Below are 13,548 nucleotides of genomic sequence, written 5' to 3' on the forward strand. Positions count from 1 at the left end.
TGTCATAAAAAACGTCATAGTATAGTAAGGCGTCAAAATTGGACAAAAAAAGTCAAAAATTTTTTTGACCTCAAAATGTCATAAAAAACGTCATAGTATAGTAAGGCGTCAAAATTGGACAAAAAAAGTCAAAAAATTTTTTGACCTCAAAATGTCATAAAAAACATCATAGTATAGTATGGCGTCAAAATCGGACAAAAAAAGTCAAAATTTTTTTTGACCTCAAAATGTCATAAAAAACGTCATAGTATAGTATGGCGTTTTTTTCGGACAAAAAAAGTCAACATTTTTTTTGACATCAAAATGTCATAAAAAACGTCATAGTATAGTATGGCGTTTTTTTCGGCCAAAAAAGTCAAAAATTTTTTTGATCTCAAAATGTCATAAAAAACGTCATAGTATAGTAAGGCGTCAAAATTGGACAAAAAAAGTCAAAATTTTTTTTGATCTCAAAATGTCATAAAAAAGTCATAGTATAGTATGGCGTTTTTTTCGGCCAAAAAAAGTCACAATTTTTTTTGACCTCAAAATGTCATAAAAAACGTCATAGTATAGTATGGCGTTTTTTTCGGACAAAAAAAGTCAAAAAATTTTTTGACCTCAAAATGTCATAAAAAACGTCATAGTATAGTATGGCGTTTTTTTCGGCCAAAAAAAGTCAAAAAAATTTTTGACCTCAAAATGTCATAAAAAACGTCATAGTATAGTATGGCGTTTTTTTTTGGACAAAAAAAGTCAAAATTTTTTTTGACCTCAAAATGTCATAAAAAACGTCATATGGCGTTTTTTTCGGCCAAAAAAGTCAGAATTTTTTTTGACCTCAAAATGTCATAAAAAACGTCATAGTATAGTATGGCGTCAAAATTGGACAAAGTAAGTCAAAAGTTTTTTTTGACCTCAAAATGTCATAAAAAACGTCATAGTATAGTATGGCGTTTTTTTCGGACAAAAAAAGTCAAAAATTTTTTTGACCTCAAAATGTCATAAAAAACGTCATAGTATAGTATGGCGTTTTTTTCGGCCAAAAAAAGTCAACATTTTTTTTTACCTCAAAATGTCATAAAAAACGTCATAGTATAGTATGGCGTCAAAATCGGACAAAAAAAGTCAAAATTTTTTTTGACCTCAAAATGTCATAAAAAACGTCATAGTATAGTATGGCGTCAAAATTGGACAAAAAAAGTCAAAATTTTTTTTGACCTCAAAATGTCATAAAAAACGTCATAGTATAGTAAGGCGTCAAAATTGGACAAAAAAAGTCAAAAAAATTTTTGACCTCAAAATGTCATAAAAAACGTCATAGTATAGTAAGGCGTCAAAATTGGACAAAAAAAGTCAAAAATTTTTTTGACCTCAAAATGTCATAAAAAACGTCATAGTATAGTAAGGCGTCAAAATTGGACAAAAAAAGTCAAAAAAATTTTTGACCTCAAAATGTCATAAAAAACGTCATAGTATAGTATGGCGTCAAAATCGGACAAAAAAAGTCAAACATTTTTTTGACCTCAAAATGTCATAAAAAACGTCATAGTATAGTATGGCGTTTTTTTCGGACAAAAAAAGTCAAAAATTTTTTTGACCTCAAAATGTCATAAAAAACGTCATAGTATAGTATGGCGTTTTTTTCGGACAAAAAAAGTCAAAAATTTTTTTGACCTCAAAATGTCATAAAAAACGTCATAGTATAGTATGGCGTTTTTTTCGGCCAAAAAAGTCAAAAATTTTTTTGATCTCAAAATGTCATAAAAAACGTCATAGTATAGTAAGGCGTCAAAATTGGACAAAAAAAGTCAAAATTTTTTTTGACCTCAAAATGTCATGAAAAAGTCATAGTATAGTATGGCGTTTTTTTTTCGGCCAAAAAAAGTCAAAAATTTTTTTGACCTCAAAATGTCATAAAAAACGTCATAGTATAGTATGGCGTTTTTTTCGGACAAAAAAAGTCAAAAATTTTTTTGACCTCAAAATGTCATAAAAAACGTCATAGTATAGTATGGCGTTTTTTTCGGCCAAAAAAAGTCAAAAAATTTTTTGACCTCAAAATGTCATAAAAAACGTCATAGTATAGTATGGCGTCAAAATCGGACAAAAAAAGTCAAAATTTTTTTTGACCTCAAAATGTCATAAAAAACGTCATAGTATAGTATGGCGTTTTTTTCGGACAAAAAAAGTCAACATTTTTTTTGACCTCAAAATGTCATAAAAAACGTCATAGTATAGTATGGCGTTTTTTTCGGCCAAAAAAGTCAAAAATTTTTTTGATCTCAAAATGTCATAAAAAACGTCATAGTATAGTAAGGCGTCAAAATTGGACAAAAAAAGTCAAAATTTTTTTTGACCTCAAAATGTCATAAAAAAGTCATAGTATAGTATGGCGTCAAAATTGGACAAAAAAAGTCAAAATTTTTTTTGACCTCAAAATGTCATAAAAAACGTCATAGTATAGTATGGCGTTTTTTTCGGACAAAAAAAGTCAAAAAAATTTTTGACCTCAAAATGTCATAAAAAACGTCATAGTATAGTAAGGCGTCAAAATTGGACAAAAAAAGTCAAAAATTTTTTTGACCTCAAAATGTCATAAAAAACGTCATAGTATAGTAAGGCGTCAAAATTGGACAAAAAAAGTCAAAAAATTTTTTGACCTCAAAATGTCATAAAAAACGTCATAGTATAGTATGGCGTTTTTTTCGGACAAAAAAAGTCAAAAATTTTTTTGACCTCAAAATGTCATAAAAAACGTCATAGTATAGTATGGCGTTTTTTTCGGACAAAAAAAGTCAAAATTTTTTTTGACCTCAAAATGTCATAAAAAACGTCATAGTATAGTAAGGCGTCAAAATTGGACAAAAAAAGTCAACATTTTTTTGACCTCAAAATGTCATAAAAAACGTCATAGTATAGTATGGCGTTTTTTTCGGCCAAAAAAGTCAAAAATTTTTTTGACCTCAAAATGTCATAAAAAACGTCATAGTATAGTAAGGCGTCAAAATTGGACAAAAAAAGTCAAAATTTTTTTTGACCTCAAAATGTCATAAAAAAGTCATAGTATAGTATGGCGTTTTTTTCGGCCAAAAAAACTCAAAATTTTTTTGGACCTCAAAATGTCATAAAAAACGTCATAGTATAGTATGGCGTTTTTTTTGGACAAAAAAAGTCAAAAATTTTTTTGACCTCAAAATGTCATAAAAAATGTCATAGTATAGTAAGGCGTCAAAATCGGCCAAAAAAAGTCAAAATTTTTTTTGACCTCAAAATGTCATAAAAAACGTCATAGTATAGTATGCCGTTTTTTTCGGACAAAAAAAGTCAAAAATTTTTTTGACCTCAAAATGTCATAAAAAACGTCATAGTATAGTATGGCGTTTTTTTCGGACAAAAACAGTCAAAAATTTTTTTGACCTCAAAAAGTCATAAAAACGTCATAGTATAGTATGGCGTTTTTTTCGGCCAAAAAAAGTCAAAATTTTTTTTGACCTCAAAATGTCATAAAAAACGTCATAGTATAGTAAGGCGTCAAAATTGGACAAAAAAAGTCAAAAAATTTTTTACCTCAAAATGTCATAAAAAACGTCATAGTATAGTAAGGCGTCAAAATCGGACAAAAAAAGTCAAAAATTTTTTTGACCTCAAAATGTCATAAAAAACGTCATAGTATAGTAAGGCGTCAAAATTGGACAAAAAAAGTCAAAAATTTTTTTGACCTCAAAATGTCATAAAAAACGTCATAGTATAGTATGGCGTTTTTTTCGGCCAAAAAAAGTCAAAAAAATTTTTGACCTCAAAATGTCATAAAAAACGTCATAGTATAGTATGGCGTTTTTTTTTGGACAAAAAAAGTCAAAATTTTTTTTGACCTCAAAATGTCATAAAAAACGTCATATGGCGTTTTTTTCGGCCAAAAAAGTCAGAATTTTTTTTGACCTCAAAATGTCATAAAAAACGTCATAGTATAGTATGGCGTCAAAATTGGACAAAGTAAGTCAAAAGTTTTTTTTGACCTCAAAATGTCATAAAAAACGTCATAGTATAGTATGGCGTTTTTTTCGGACAAAAAAAGTCAAAAATTTTTTTGACCTCAAAATGTCATAAAAAACGTCATAGTATAGTATGGCGTTTTTTTCGGCCAAAAAAAGTCAACATTTTTTTTTACCTCAAAATGTCATAAAAAACGTCATAGTATAGTATGGCGTCAAAATCGGACAAAAAAAGTCAAAATTTTTTTTGACCTCAAAATGTCATAAAAAACGTCATAGTATAGTATGGCGTCAAAATTGGACAAAAAAAGTCAAAATTTTTTTTGACCTCAAAATGTCATAAAAAACGTCATAGTATAGTAAGGCGTCAAAATTGGACAAAAAAAGTCAAAAAATTTTTTGACCTCAAAATGTCATAAAAAACGTCATAGTGTAGTAAGGCGTCAAAATTGGACAAAAAAAGTCAAAAATTTTTTTGACCTCAAAATGTCATAAAAAACGTCATAGTATAGTAAGGCGTCAAAATTGGACAAAAAAAGTCCAAAAATTTTTTGACCTCAAATTGTCATAAAAAACGTCATAGTATAGTATGGCGTTTTTTTCGGACAAAAAAAGTCAAAAATTTTTTTGACCTCAAAATGTCATAAAAAACGTCATAGTATAGTATGGCGTTTTTTTCGGACAAAAAAAGTCAAAAATTTTTTTGACCTCAAAATGTCATAAAAAACGTCATAGTATAGTAAGGCGTCAAAATTGGACAAAAAAAGTCAAAATTTTTTTTGACCTCAAATTGTCATAAAAAACGTCATAGTATAGTATGGCGTTTTTTTCGGACAAAAAAAGTCAAAAATTTTTTTGACCTCAAAATGTCATAAAAAACGTCATAGTATAGTATGGCGTTTTTTTCGGACAAAAAAAGTCAAAAATTTTTTTGACCTCAAAATGTCATAAAAAACGTCATAGTATAGTAAGGCGTCAAAATTGGACAAAAAAAGTCAAAATTTTTTTTGACCTCAAAATGTCATAAAAAACGTCATAGTATAGTAAGGCGTCAAAATTGGACAAAAAAAGTCAAACATTTTTTTGACCTCAAAATGTCATAAAAAACGTCATAGTATAGTATGGCGTTTTTTTCGGACAAAAAAAGTCAAAAAATTTTTTGACCTCAAAATGTCATAAAAAACGTCATAGTATAGTATGGCGTTTTTTTCGGACAAAAAAAGTCAAAAATTTTTTTGACCTCAAAATGTCATAAAAAACGTCATAGTATAGTATGGCGTTTTTTTCGGCCAAAAAAAGTCAAAAAATTTTTTGACCTCAAAATGTCATAAAAAACGTCATAGTATAGTATGGCGTTTTTTTCGGCCAAAAAAAGTCAAAAAAATTTTTGACCTCAAAATGTCATAAAAAACGTCATAGTATAGTATGGCGTTTTTTTGGGACAAAAAAAGTCAAAATTTTTTTTGACCTCAAAATGTCATAAAAAACGTCATAGTATAGTAAGGCGTCAAAATCGGCCAAAAAAAGTCAAAATTTTTTTGGACCTCAAAATGTCATAAAAAACGTCATAGTATAGTATGGCGTTTTTTTCGGACAAAAAAAGTCAAAATTTTTTTTGACCTCAAAATGTCATAAAAAACGTCATAGTATAGTAAGGCGTCAAAATTGGACAAAAAAAGTCAAAATTTTTTTTGACCTCAAAATGTCATAAAAAACGTCATAGTATAGTATGGCGTTTTTTTTTGGACAAAAAAAGTCAAAATTTTTTTTGACCTCAAAATGTCATAAAAAACGTCATAGTATAGTATGGCGTTTTTTTCGGCCAAAAAAAGTCAACATTTTTTTTTACCTCAAAATGTCATAAAAAACGTCATAGTATAGTATGGCCTTTTTTTCTGACAAAGAAAGTCAAAATTTTTTTTGACCTCAAAATGTCATAAAAAACGTCATAGTATAGTATGGCGTTTTTTTCGGCCAAAAAAGTCAAAAAATTTTTTGACCTCAAAATGTCATAAAAAACGTCATAGTATAGTAAGGCGTCAAAATTGGACAAAAAAAGTCAAAAATTTTTTTGACCTCAAAATGTCATAAAAAAGTCATAGTATAGTATGGCGTTTTTTTCGGCCAAAGAAAGTCAAAAATTTTTTTGACCTCAAAATGTCATAAAAAACGTCATAGTATAGTATGGCGTTTTTTTCGGAAAAAAAAAGTCAAAAATTTTTTTGACCTCAAAATGTCATAAAAAACGTCATAGTATACTAAGGCGTCAAAATCGGCCAAAAAAAGTCAAAAAAATTTTTGACCTCAAAATGTCATAAAAAACGTCATAGTATAGTATGGCGTTTTTTTCGGACAAAAAAGTCAAAATTTTTTTTGACCTCAAAATGTCATAAAAAACGTCATAGTATAGTATGGCGTCAAAATTGGACAAAGAAAGTCAAAATTTTTTTTGACCTCAAAATGTCATAAAAAACGTCATAGTATAGTATGGCGTTTTTTTCGGACAAAAAAAGTCAAAAATTTTTTTGACCTCAAAAAGTCATAAAAACGTCATAGTATAGTATGGCGTTTTTTTCGGCCAAAAAAAGTCAAAATTTTTTTTGACCTCAAAATGTCATAAAAAAACGTCATAGTATAGTAAGGCGTCAAAATTGGACAAAAAAAGTCAAAAAATTTTTTGACCTCAAAATGTCATAAAAAACGTCATAGTATAGTATGGCGTTTTTTTCGGACAAAAAAGTCAAAAATTTTTTTGACCTCAAAATGTCATAAAAAACGTCATAGTATAGTAAGGCGTCAAAATTGGAAAAAAAAAGTCAAAATTCTTTTGACCTCAAAATGTCATAAAAAAGTCATAGTATAGTATGGCGTTTTTTTCGGCCAAAAAAAGTCAAAATTTTTTTTGACCTCAAAATGTCATAAAAAACGTCATAGTATAGTATGGCGTTTTTTTCGGACAAAAAAAGTCAAAAATTTTTTTGACCTCAAAATGTCATAAAAAACGTCATAGTATAGTATGGCGTTTTTTTCGGCCAAAAAAAGTCAAAAAAATTTTTGACCTCAAAGTGTCATAAAAAACGTCATAGTATAGTATGGCGTTTTTTTTGGACAAAAAAAGTCAAAAATTTTTTTGACCTCAAAATGTCATAAAAAACGTCATAGTATAGTAAGGCGTCAAAATTGGACAAAAAAAGTCAAAAAAATTTTTGACCTCAAAATGTCATAAAAAAGTCATAGTATAGTATGGCGTCAAAATTGGACAAAAAAAGTCAAAATTTTTTTTGACCTCAAAATGTCATAAAAAACGTCATAGTATAGTATGGCGTTTTTTTCGGACAAAAAAAGTCAAAAATTTTTTGACCTCAAAATGTCATAAAAAACGTCATAGTATAGTATGGCGTTTTTTTCGGACAAAAAAAGTCAAAAAATTTTTTGACCTCAAAATGTCATAAAAACGTCATAGTATAGTATGGCGTTTTTTTCGGACAAAAAAATTCCAAATTTTTTTTGACCTCAAAATGTCATAAAAAACGTCATAGTATAGTATGGCGTTTTTTTCGGCCAAAAAAAGTCAACATTTTTTTTGACCTCAAAATGTCATAAAAAACGTCATAGTATAGTATGGCGTTTTTTTCGGACAAAAAAGTCAAAAAAATTTTTGACCTCAAAATGTCATAAAAAACGTCATAGTATAGTATGGCGTTTTTTTCGGCCAAAAAAAGTCAACATTTTTTTTTACCTCAAAATGTCATAAAAAACGTCATAGTATAGTATGGCCTTTTTTTCTGACAAAAAAAGTCAACATTTTTTTTTACCTCAAAATGTCATAAAAAACGTCATAGTATAGTAAGGCGTCAAAATTGGCCAAAAAAAGTCAAAAATTTTTTTGACCTCAAAATGTCATAAAAAACGTCATAGTATAGTATGGCGTCAAAATTGGACAAAGAAAGTCAAAATTTTTTTTGACCTCACAATGTCATAAAAAACGTCATAGTATAGTATGGCGTTTTTTTCGGCCAAAAAAAGTCAAAAATTTTTTTTGACCTCAAAATGTCATAAAAAACGTCATAGTATAGTAAGGCGTCAAAATTGGACAAAAAAAGTCAACATTTTTTTGACCTCAAATGTCATAAAAAACGTCATAGTATAGTATGGCGTTTTTTTCGGCCAAAAAAGTCAAAAATTTTTTTGACCTCAAAATGTCATAAAAAACGTCATAGTATAGTATGGCGTTTTTTTCAGCCAAAAAAGTCAAAATTTTTTTTGACCTCAAAATGTCATAAAAAACGTCATAGTATAGTATGGCGTTTTTTTTCGGACAAAAAAAGTCAAAAATTTTTTTGACCTCAAAATGTCATAAAAAACGTCATAGTATAGTATGGCGTTTTTTTCGGACAAAAAAAGTCAAAATTTTTTTGACCTCAAAATGTCATAAAAAACGTCATAGTATAGTATGGCGTTTTTTTCGGACAAAAAAAGTCAAAAATTTTTTTGACCTCAAAAAGTCATAAAAACGTCATAGTATAGTATGGTGTTTTTTTCGGCCAAAAAAAGTCAAAATTTTTTTTGACCTCAAAATGTCATAAAAAACGTCATAGTATAGTAAGGCGTCAAAATTGGACAAAAAAAGTCAACATTTTTTTGACCTCAAAATGTCATAAAAAACGTCATAGTATAGTATGGCGTTTTTTTCGGACAAAAAAAGTCAAAATTTTTTTTGACCTCAAAATGTCATAAAAAACGTCATAGTATAGTATGGCGTTTTTTTCGGACAAAAAAAGTCAAAAATTTTTTTGACCTCAAAATGTCATAAAAAACGTCATAGTATAGTATGGCGTTTTTTTCGGACAAAAAAAGTCAAAAATTTTTTTGACCTCAAAAAGTCATAAAAACGTCATAGTATAGTATGGCGTTTTTTTCGGCCAAAAAAAGTCAAAAATTTTTTTGACCTCAAAATGTCATAAAAAACGTCATAGTATAGTAAGGCGTCAAAATTGGACAAAAAAAGTCAAAAAATTTTTTGACCTCAAAATGTCATAAAAAACGTCATAGTATAGTATGGCGTTTTTTTCGGACAAAAAAGTCAAAAATTTTTTTGACCTCAAAATGTCATAAAAAACGTCATAGTATAGTAAGGCGTCAAAATTGGACAAAAAAAGTCAAAATTCTTTTGACCTCAAAATGTCATAAAAAAGTCATAGTATAGTATGGCGTTTTTTTCGGCCAAAAAAAGTCAAAATTTTTTTTGACCTCAAAATGTCATAAAAAACGTCATAGTATAGTATGGCGTTTTTTTCGGACAAAAAAAGTCAAAAATTTTTTTGACCTCAAAATGTCATAAAAAACGTCATAGTATAGTATGGCGTTTTTTTCGGCCAAAAAAAGTCAAAAAAATTTTTGACCTCAAAGTGTCATAAAAAACGTCATAGTATAGTATGGCGTTTTTTTTGGACAGAAAAAGTCAAAATTTTTTTTGACCTCAAAATGTCATAAAAAACGTCATAGTATAGTAAGGCGTCAAAATTGGACAAAAAAAGTCAAAAAATTTTTTGACCTCAAAATGTCATAAAAAAGTCATAGTATAGTATGGCGTTTTTTTCGGCCAAAAAAAGTCAAAATTTTTTTTGACCTCAAAATGTCATAAAAAACGTCATAGTATAGTATGGCGTTTTTTTCGGACAAAAAAAGTCAAAAATTTTTTTGACCTCAAAATGTCATAAAAAACGTCATAGTATAGTATGGCGTTTTTTTCGGCCAAAAAAAGTCAAAAAAATTTTTGACCTCAAAGTGTCATAAAAAACGTCATAGTATAGTATGGCGTTTTTTTTGGACAAAAAAAGTCAAAAATTTTTTTGACCTCAAAATGTCATAAAAAACGTCATAGTATAGTAAGGCGTCAAAATTGGACAAAAAAAGTCAAAAAAATTTTTGACCTCAAAATGTCATAAAAAAGTCATAGTATAGTATGGCGTCAAAATTGGACAAAAAAAGTCAAAATTTTTTTTGACCTCAAAATGTCATAAAAAACGTCATAGTATAGTATGGCGTTTTTTTCGGACAAAAAAAGTCAAAAAATTTTTTGACCTCAAAATGTCATAAAAAACGTCATAGTATAGTATGGCGTTTTTTTCGGACAAAAAAAGTCAAAAAATTTTTTGACCTCAAAATGTCATAAAAACGTCATAGTATAGTATGGCGTTTTTTTCGGACAAAAAAATTCCAAATTTTTTTTGACCTCAAAATGTCATAAAAAACGTCATAGTATAGTATGGCGTTTTTTTCGGCCAAAAAAAGTCAACATTTTTTTTTACCTCAAAATGTCATAAAAAACGTCATAGTATAGTATGGCGTTTTTTTCGGACAAAAAAGTCAAAAAAATTTTTGACCTCAAAATGTCATAAAAAACGTCATAGTATAGTATGGCGTTTTTTTCGGACAAAAAAAGTCAAAAATTTTTTTGACCTCAAAATGTCATAAAAAACGTCATAGTATAGTATGGCGTTTTTTTCGGCCAAAAAAAGTCAACATTTTTTTTTACCTCAAAATGTCATAAAAAACGTCATAGTATAGTATGGCGTTTTTTTCGGACAAAAAAGTCAAAAATTTTTTTGACCTCAAAATGTCATAAAAAACGTCATAGTATAGTATGGCGTTTTTTTTGGACAAAAAAAGTCAAAATTTTTTTTGACCTCAAAATGTCATAAAAAACGTCATAGTATAGTAAGGCATCAAAATCGGACAAAAAAAGTCAAAAATTTTTTTGACCTCAAAATGTCATAAAAAACGTCATAGTATAGTATGGCGTTTTTTTCGGACAAAAAAAGTCAAAATTTTTTTTGACCTCAAAATGTCATAAAAAACGTCATAGTATAGTAAGGCGTCAAAATTGGACAAAAAAAGTCAAAAAATTTTTTGACCTCAAAATGTCATAAAAAAGTCATAGTATAGTATGGCGTCAAAATTGGACAAAAAAAGTCAAAATTTTTTTTGACCTCAAAATGTCATAAAAAACGTCATAGTATAGTATGGCGTTTTTTTTGGACAAAAAAAGTCAAAATTTTTTTTGACCTCAAAATGTCATAAAAAACGTCATAGTATAGTAAGGCGTCAAAATTGGACAAAAAAAGTCAAAATTTTTTTTGACCTCAAAATGTCATAAAAAACGTCATAATATAGTAAGGCGTCAAAATCGGCCAAAAAAGTCAAAAAATTTTTTGACCTCAAAATGTCATAAAAAACGTCATAGTATAGTATGGCGTCAAAATCGGACAAAAAAAGTCAAAATTTTTTTTGACCTCAAAATGTCATAAAAAACGTCATAGTATAGTATGGCGTCAAAATCGGACAAAGAAAGTCAAAATTTTTTTTGACCTCAAAATGTCATAAAAAACGTCATAGTATAGTAAGGCGTCAAAATCGGACAAAGAAAGTCAAAATTTTTTTTGACCTCAAAATGTCATAAAAAACGTCATAGTATAGTATGCCGTTTTTTTCGGCCAAAAAAGTCAAAAAATTTTTTGACCTCAAAATGTCATAAAAAACGTCATAGTATAGTATGGCATTTTTTTCGGCCAAAAAAGTCAAAAATTTTTTTGACCTCAAAATGTCATAAAAAACGTCATAGTATAGTATGGCGTTTTTTTCGGACAAAAAAAGTCAAAAAATTTTTTGACCTCAAAATGTCATAAAAAAGTCATAGTATAGTATGGCGTCAAAATTGGACAAAAAAAGTCAAAATTTTTTTTGACCTCAAAATGTCATAAAAAACGTCATAGTATAGTATGGCGTTTTTTTCGGACAAAAAAAGTCAAAAAAATTTTTGACCTCAAAATGTCATAAAAAACGTCATAGTATAGTATGGCGTTTTTTTCAGACAAAAAAAGTCAAAAATTTTTTTGACCTCAAAATGTCATAAAAACGTCATAGTATAGTATGCCGTTTTTTTCGGCCAAAAAAAGTCACAATTTTTTTTGACCTCAAAATGTCATAAAAAACGTCATAGTATAGTATGGCGTTTTTTTCGGACAAAAAAAGTCAAAATTTTTTTTGACCTCAAAATGTCATAAAAAACGTCATAGTATAGTAAGGCGTCAAAATTGGACAAAAAAAGTCAAAATTTTTTTTGACTTCAAAATGTCATAAAAAACGTCATAGTATAGTATGGCGTTTTTTTCGGACAAAAAAAGTCAAAATTTTTTTTGACCTCAAAATGTCATAAAAAACGTCATAGTATAGTATGGCGTTTTTTTCGGACAAAAAAAGTCAACATTTTTTTTGACCTCAAAATGTCATAAAAAACATCATAGTATAGTATGGCGTTTTTTTCGGCCAAAAAAGTCACAATTTTTTTTGACCTCAAAATGTCATAAAAAACGTCATAGTATAGTAAGGCGTTTTCTTCGGCCAAAAAAAGTCAAAAAATTTTTTGCCTCAAAATGTCATAAAAAACGTCATAGTATGGTAAGGCGTCAAAATCGGACAAAAAAAAGTCAAAAAAAATTTTGACCTCAAAATGTCATAAAAAACGTCATAACATTTTATGAAGCTATTTCATTGACCAACAGGTGGTGGCAGTAGAGGTTTAGCCTAGTAAATGTAAGTTCACTGATCTCTTGAACGGTGACTAAATGTTAGTGGAGAGAACTGTTTAATACAACTTTTTCAAAGTGGAGACTAAAACCAGAAAGTTTTAAACTTTCCATGTTACATTGTGCTGCATTCTTCAAGTGTGTTGTGCCAAATATATATGGCAGTATGTGTGTGTGTGTGTGTGTATCTATATCTATATCTACACACACACACACACACACACACACACCTCACCTGTGTATATATAACAGAGTAGTAGACAAAAAGACTGAGATAAATCCTGCCAATTAAATGATAATGACCCCAAACACACCTCCAGGGTATTTGAGGGCTATATGACCAAGAAGGAGAGTGATGGAGTGCTGCGTCAGATAACCAGGCATCCACAATCACCTGACCTAAACCCAACTGAGATGTTTTAGGATGAGTTGGACCACATAGTCGAGGCAAAACACAGCTCAGCACCATTCCAGGTGACTACCTCATGAAACTGACTGAGAGAATGCCAAGAGTATGCAAAGCTCTCATCAAAGCAAAATGTGGCTTCAAAAAATATAAAATCTAAAATATATTCTGGTTGGTTTCACACTTGTTTGTTAAGTACATAATTCCATATGTATTCCTTCATACTTTTGATGCCTTCACTAGAAAGTAATACAAATAAAGGAAAACCAGTGAATGAGAAGGTATATCCAAACTTTTGACTGCTACTGTATGTGTACACACACACACACACACACACACACACACACACATATATATATATATAATTCGTATGAATATTTGAAAGACAGACAAGAGTCACCAATAGGTTTATAGGTTTATTAGATTCACAGATTCTTCTACAGGTAAGTAATCAGACTGTGTGGGTTTGCAGACATAGTCTTAAAATGTTATAAAGGTTCAAGATGGATGAGTAGTATTATAATTTTTCACTGATAATTTTCATATCATAATCCCATTTTAAGAACACAGTAGAATCGTA

Source organism: Toxotes jaculatrix, chromosome 10 (genome assembly GCF_017976425.1).
Source record: "Toxotes jaculatrix isolate fToxJac2 chromosome 10, fToxJac2.pri, whole genome shotgun sequence".
Classification (NCBI taxonomy): Eukaryota; Metazoa; Chordata; class Actinopteri; family Toxotidae; genus Toxotes; species Toxotes jaculatrix.